The sequence below is a fragment of the Hevea brasiliensis genome, unplaced genomic scaffold (assembly GCF_030052815.1).
Source record: "Hevea brasiliensis isolate MT/VB/25A 57/8 unplaced genomic scaffold, ASM3005281v1 Scaf176, whole genome shotgun sequence".
Taxonomy (NCBI): Eukaryota; Viridiplantae; Streptophyta; class Magnoliopsida; order Malpighiales; family Euphorbiaceae; genus Hevea; species Hevea brasiliensis.
The window spans coordinates 4,276-10,272 of record NW_026614669.1 but is presented as its reverse complement, the minus strand read 5'-3'; the positions used below and the strand labels follow the sequence as shown (position 1 = coordinate 10,272).

Sequence of the window (5,997 nt, the reverse complement as noted above, 5' to 3'; positions counted from 1 at the left end):
ATCACCCTTATTGGAAATTTAATAGACCTATCTGCTAACTGTAGTGAAATGGTGGTAGGCTTCATTTCTCCAATCTTCATCTTCTCATAGATAGACAATGGCATTAGACTAACACTGGCTTCAAGGTCACATAAAGCCTTATCTATACTGATATCCCCAATGTGACATGGTATGAAAAAACTACCAGGATCTTTCAGTTTGGGTATAAGCTTATTTTGCAAAATAGCACTGCTTTCTTCTGTGAGAGCTACGGTCTCAAATTCTTCCAACTTCTTCTTGTTAGACAAAATCTCCTTCAAAAATTTAGCATATGAAGGCATTTGTGCTAAGGCATCAGTGAAAGGAATAGTCACATGCAAAGACTTCAATACCTCCAAAAACTTCCCAAATTGTTTATCTAACTTTACTTTCTCGAACCTTTGTGGGAATGGTAAAGGTGGCATGTAGGCTTTAGGTGCTACATATTTAGGTTCTTTCTCTTTACTCTCTCTCTTTTTACTTCCTTTTTCTTCCATTGAACTCTCTTTCTCAGCTTCAACTTTAACCTCAGTTTCAATTTTTTCATCTCCTTCTCTATTTTTCTCTTCTTCAACTTTCTCTTCAATCTTTTTATCTCCACTCTTCAATATTTTTTCGCTTCTCAATGAAATAGCCTTGTAATGCTCCTTTGAATTTTCTGGTTGGCTAGGAAGCTTCTCGAATGCTTTGTTGTTTGAAGTGCTAGCTTGTTGAGCTATTTGGTCCTCCAACATCTTGTTGTGTGTTGCCATTTGATCCACTTTAGATGCTAATTGAGAAATCATTTCTTATTGACTTTGATGGCTCACAAGTAGATTCTCAATCATAGCTTCCAATCTAGCTATCTTATCTGGTTGTGCTTGTTGAGGTGGAGGTTATTGTAGTTGTGGTGGAGCAGGTGCATGTTGAGGTTTAGAAATTCCAGGAGGAGGGCCTCTATTCTGCTGAAAATTTTGATGTTGTTGATACCTAGAAGGTTGCTGAAAATTCTGGTGTTGTCCTTGTCTACCTCCCCAAGAGAAATTTGGGTGGTTTCTCCATGCTGGATCATAAGTTGCAGAAATTGGGATACTGCCTGGTCTTTGATTGTAGTTCCCCACATAATCCACTTGCTTACTTGAAAAATCTTGATTAAGTGCAGAAAAATCAGCTGTACAATTGACATTTGCAGCTCCAACTTCTACTGAATTACTTGAACCTCCAACTGAAGAATCTACTTTCATGTTTAGCTTGTCCATCTTCCTTGTTAAAGCATCAAAGTTAGCATTAATCATATTCATGGCATCAAGCTCAAACATACCAGCTGATTTCTTGATCTTGTTCCTCTCACAACTCCACTGGTAATTGTTGTAAGCAATTTTATCTAAAGCAGAAAAAGCTTCATCTTCAGATTTCTCCATAAGATCACCTCCAGAAGATGCATCAATTGTACTTCTAATGGTTGGTGAAACTCCATTGTAAAAATGTTGAACAAGCATCCATTTAGGAATCCCATGATGTGGACATCTCCTTTGCAAATCCTTGTACCTCTCCTATGCTTCATACAAGCTCTCATCATCTCTAGGTTTGAAAGAAGTCATCTCATTTCTTAGCATAGCTGTCTTGCTTGGTGGAAAATATTGAGCCAAAAATGCTTGAGAAAATTCATCCCATGTTGTGATAGAACCCGGTGGCAAAGAATGTAACCACTCTCTAGCTCGGTCCTTCAAAGAAAAAGGGAATAATCTGAGTCTAATTGCATCATCAGAAACTCCATTTATCTTCAACATATCACTGATCTCAAGAAAGTGTGCTAGATGCACATGTGGACTTTCACTTGGACTTCCCCCAAATTGTGGTTGTTGTACCATTTGACACAATGCAAGCTTCAATTCAAAATTATTAGCTTCTACTCTTCCCCAATGTTAGGATAGGCATGATCCTTTACAGAATGATTGTTATTGTTGTTGGCCATTTCTTCTTGTAATTGCTCTTGCTCTTGTGCTCTTTCTTGTTGTTGAGCTTTAAATTCAACTTTTCTCTTCTTAGCTTCTGCTCTTAAAGCTCTTGCTGTCTTTTCTGTTTCTGGATCAAAGAATAAATTAATTTCTTCACTTTTTGTCTTTCTCATAAAATAAAAGTATCTGAAAAACAAAATAAATAAATTCTCAAAGTAAAATAGTAAAAGAAATTAAAAATAAAGTAAAATGCCCAAATTAACCAAATAAACAATCGTTCAATATCAAACAAAAATCAAATCCCCGGCAACAGCACCAAAAACTTAATGGCATGTATCCACAAGTATACGAGTCATTTCAAGTAATAGAGTGATGAGTCAAGTAATGTTCCCACGAGAATTTGCTGTTTGAGTACCAAACTATGAATGAAGTGATTATTTGGGCTAATGATTGATAAATAAATGATAAATGTAAATGAGCAATTTAAATTGATTAATCTAATTGGAATTGTTAAAGAGCAAGCAAATAAATTCTTAATCTAGATGCAATTGAACTAAATTAATAATGGGTAATTTAAATCAAAGACTAATTATGTTAAAAGTGATTCCAGAGTTGGGGGTTTATACATAAATTAATTGGGATTTGTCTTGAGTATTCCAATTTTAAGGGAAAATAGAGTTTGAAAGTGATTGATTGTAAATCCCTTTGATATCTTTTTCAAGCAAACCAAAGTGTGTTTTAAAATAACCAAACCTACTTTCGTACGATATTTGATTAATTTAAAACTCATTAAGCTTTATAACCAATCGTTAATTTCTCTTAAAACCCTAGTTTATTTCTAAATCTAGGTAATTTTAAGTTCCAATCCTTGATTATCTATCAATGGCCTTCACCTTTCGGTCCTTCAATCAAAGATTAACATAATACCCAATGGGTACCAACATTAGGCAAGTAAATCAAGCACACAAGGAAGGAATCAAGACTCATATTTATATAAAATATGAAAATAACCAGTCTAAATCCACAAATTAATCTAAAATATATTTCCCTAACTCTGAATCCAAAGAGTTTACTCACTCATGTTGGTATTTACAAGAGAAATTGATGGAAAAGTAAAGAAAAACATGATAAGAGGACTAAAAATAGAAAAATCTAGGTAGAAGAACCTAAAAATCTGATTTCTGGAGCTTCCTGAGATGGTTGCAGCAGCTCCTCTTCCTCAGAAATAATGGCGTCCTCCTCCTCTCTATCCTTATAAATTTTTTTCCTTCTGTTTCTTATTATTTCCTCTTTTGTCAAAAACTAGAAAATGATGCTTTTATATGATCCCAAATGTTACCCTAAAAATAGATAAGAGCCAAGGAGTGGATAGGAAATTAGGTGCAGAAACATCCAAGTCAACAGAGTCACTCACGTTTTTGGGTAGTCTGCTTAGGGTACTACTTACCCTAAGCAGCTTCTTTAGCAACTTTCGGCCTGTGGTTGCACTGTCTGCTTAAGGTTAAGCAGACCCTCAGCAAATCTCAATAGATTTGGAATAAAATGAGCTTTTCTGCTCATGCTTGACTTCCAGCTTGACTTGTGTTGCACCTTAAGCACTGCTGCTTACCCTAAGCAGGATCTTAAGCAATCTTAGTAGGTTTTGAGATGAAAGCTTGAATGTGTAGGATTTAAGCTGTCCTTGACTTGCAGCTTGCCCAAGCTTAAGGTTAAGCAATATGACATACTTTGAGCAGCATCATAAGCAAAGTCTCAAGCAAATTTAGGTTAACTTGATCTTTCAAGGCTTGATTTTTTCAACTTTCTTCCATGCTTAAGGAACTCTAAATTTCTTCAAATCACTTCTTAATGCACTCATTGACCCTCAATTTGCCCCAAAAACCTATTAAAAATAATAAAATTATAAAAATCAAATATAAACTAACTAAAGTTAACAAATAAGCTAAAATAAAGCTGAAAACATAAAATATACTAAAATGTAAGAGCAAAATGGATGCAAAACTACCCTAAAATGCCTATATGAAATGAGTGTAACAGTTTCATGGGCCGACGCCCCTTGTCCTAACCTAAAGCCTTGTGATACTAGTTTACTTACTAATTGTCTTTCTATTGCACAGGTATGGTTGGCTTAAGTGAGGATGAGAGGAGGGCGCTTACGGCCAAGGTCTCCCAGAAAAGAAAGGCAAGAAGGGCCCCTTATTTTGAGCATTAAGCCCAGTTGGCTAGGGGTGAGGGCAAACCTTCTAGCACACCCAAGGTGCCTCATTCTCTTAAAGTTATTGCAGCCACTAGGGATGTAACCCACCACCCCTCAATGCCTTTGCCACTGTCTTTCTCGATCCCTCCTCACCCGTAAGGTTTGGACACAGACTTGGTGAAGCATAGAAGTATCGAGGACAACTATGCCTTGACAGGGGTGTTGGCCAAAAAGCTACTTCTTTTGAATGACCACCTTTATTTTGACCTAGAAGATGATGATGATCTCATCCTAAAGATGGCGAGCTATAATCTAGAGGCCTTATCTGTGTCCCAGATGGTCTGGGAGAAGTTTAGATTATTAAAAGGAAGCTATGGGGAAATGCAGTCCCAGCATAACTTCATTAAAATGGTGATGGAAGAAGTTAATAGCCAAAATCAAAAGTTGAAGAAGTTGTTGGAGGAATCAGAGGAGCGAGTGAGTCAGTTAGAGACTAAATTGGAGCCTGTCCAAGCTTCTCATTCCCTGAAAGTTCAATAACTACATGCCTAGATGAAGGTTCAGGAGGATCTTGCTATGGACAAATTGGCTGATACCTATCTAGACTTGCAGTCTATGGTTATGGTAGGGTTATTTGAGAAGCATTCAGGTGTTGATTTTGATTGGGTGAAGGACTTGCTTCCTGGGGGTGCTGATTTTATTGCTTTGGGCTATAACGAGGAGGAAAGGGTGGGTGATGAAGCCGGTGGTGGCCAGCAGTGATTTTTTTCTATGTTGTTTTTCTTGGGCATTCACCTTTATCTTGTTTTTGGGCATTCGCCCATTTTTTTATTTTATAATTGGGTGTTTGCCCGATCTATGAATGAAATGGACTTTCCTTATTACTTCTTCATTTTGTCTTTTCTGATAGTTTCATTGTTCTATTTTTGTGGGATTTGGGCAAGTAACTATACCACATATATTGTTTAATTAAAACTCATTTGTTAATTTGGGTGGGTTAATGTTTTAAGGCAAGTAAATTCGGCCCAGTAGGCAGGTGGGTGAATGCCTTAGTTAGGGTGGGCAAGTGAATTCGTCCAGATAGGCAGGCAGATAAACGCCTTAATTAGGGTGGGCGAGTGAATTTGTCTCAGTAGGTATGCAGATAAATGCCTTAATTAGGGTGGACGAGTGAATTCATTCCAGTAAGCAGGCAGATAAACTCCTTATGGTGGGGGAGTGAATTTGTCTCAGTAAGCAGGTAGATAAATGCCTTAGTTAGGGTAGGTAAGTGAATTCGTTCGGGTAGGCAAATGAATAAATGCCTTAGTTAGGGTAGGAGGGTGAATTCATCCCGATAGGTAGGTAAACAAATGCCTTAATTGGGGCAGGCGATTAAATTCGTCCTAGTAGGCAAGTGGATAAACGCCTTAGTTAGGGCGAATGAGTGAATTTGTCCCGATAGGCAAGAGGATAAATGCCTTAGTTAGGGCCCTTTTGTGGAGCAATCATAAATTAATCTTTTATTATAAAGGGTAGATATAGACTATAATTGCCAAGTTACAAAATAAATATTATGTACTAACGGTTATTCTACTAGTAGAATTTCCTCAAATTTTTAATGTTCCGGAATCTTGGGACTGCTTTGCCATTTAGCTCAGTGAGTTTGTATGCTTTGGAGTGATGATTTAAGAGACAAGATAAGGGACTTCCTAATTCTTCTGAAGCTTTCCTGGTCCAGCTCTTCCTTAGGCTAGATCAACTCGTCTAAGGACTAGGTCTCCCACTATGAATGCATATCTCTTGACTTTTACGTTGAATGTCCAGACCATTTTTTGTCTCTTTAATTTTCCACTTGGTCTAAAG

At 37.1% G+C, this 5,997-nt stretch overlaps 1 non-coding gene across 1 annotated transcript; it reads left to right on the top strand.

Annotated features, from left to right (window-relative positions):
- Positions 1-1,506: 1,506 nt before the first annotated feature.
- LOC131176588 (small nucleolar RNA R71) lies at positions 1,507-1,613 on the top strand. Its single transcript, XR_009146598.1, has one exon. It is a non-coding gene; the product is annotated as a small nucleolar RNA R71 (small nucleolar RNA).
- The last annotated feature ends 4,384 nt before the right edge of the window (positions 1,614-5,997 follow it).